Below are 1,003 nucleotides of genomic sequence, written 5' to 3' on the forward strand. Positions count from 1 at the left end.
GTGTGTGTGTGTGTGTGTGTGTGTGTGTGTGTGTGTGTGTGTGCCCTTGCTTAGAGCAGTATACATCAAATACTATACATTAGAATTCCAGAGCAAACTAAAAGCCAAATATTGTGTATCTCATGTCAAATATGAATCACATGTTCACTGCAAAGCTGACTTATAGTAGGCATGAAACAAAAGTTAATGTTGATTAAATTTCACCAACACTGTTCTACTGCTATACAAACGTAATAATCCAGCAGATGTTTTTTATGGGAAATTATTTTGCTGTACACATAACCTACACAAATCTAAAGAAAAGTGGTTACTAACCTGAAAACTGTGTCAGTGAACATAAAATAAATGATACTAATCTGCCAGCGCTCTTTCCTGATCTTTGCTTAAATTAAAAGTGTCACGGTCCTGGGTCTGTGACCCAGCATTTCTATGGCAGGTTAAGAAGCAGTTCCTTGTGTTAGTTACTATAGCTATTCCTCTGTTTAGCATTTGTTGAGATCACCTTAGCTTTCTTATCTACTCTTTAGTTTCTGTTGTCTTGCCTCCAATCCCCTACGCATTTATAGTCATGTCTCAGTGGTTGTTTATATTTTCAATGTGACTAAAAAAATGTTGCTGTAAAGGATTTGAATAATGCAATTTTCAATAATGCAATTTTCGATGCAGGGCAACAGAAGAACAACAAACACAGAAACAAAGCTTTTTTATTTATAAACCCATTTGAGCCAAAACTGTTATCCCGAAAAAGATAGTATAGACAGTATAATACGTAAAACAGTCTTTACACTCTACTCTAAAAGACAAAGTCAAAGTCATTATTTACTGTTAAGATATTGTTGTGGTCACTGTTTGTTCCACGGGTACACTGCCATTCTGACACAAACAAACGAGTAAATGTCTGACGAAACCACTGAAGCAGCTGTTGGAACTGAGCAGGAATATCCATGACATGGAGGTAAACCAGGGGGTTCAAAACACTATTCAGACACACAAGACCACGACT

The sequence above is a fragment of the Pundamilia nyererei genome, unplaced genomic scaffold (genome assembly GCF_000239375.1).
Source record: "Pundamilia nyererei isolate P.nyererei 1_Seehausen unplaced genomic scaffold, PunNye1.0 scaffold00106, whole genome shotgun sequence".
In the NCBI taxonomy this organism is placed as follows: Eukaryota; Metazoa; Chordata; class Actinopteri; order Cichliformes; family Cichlidae; genus Pundamilia; species Pundamilia nyererei.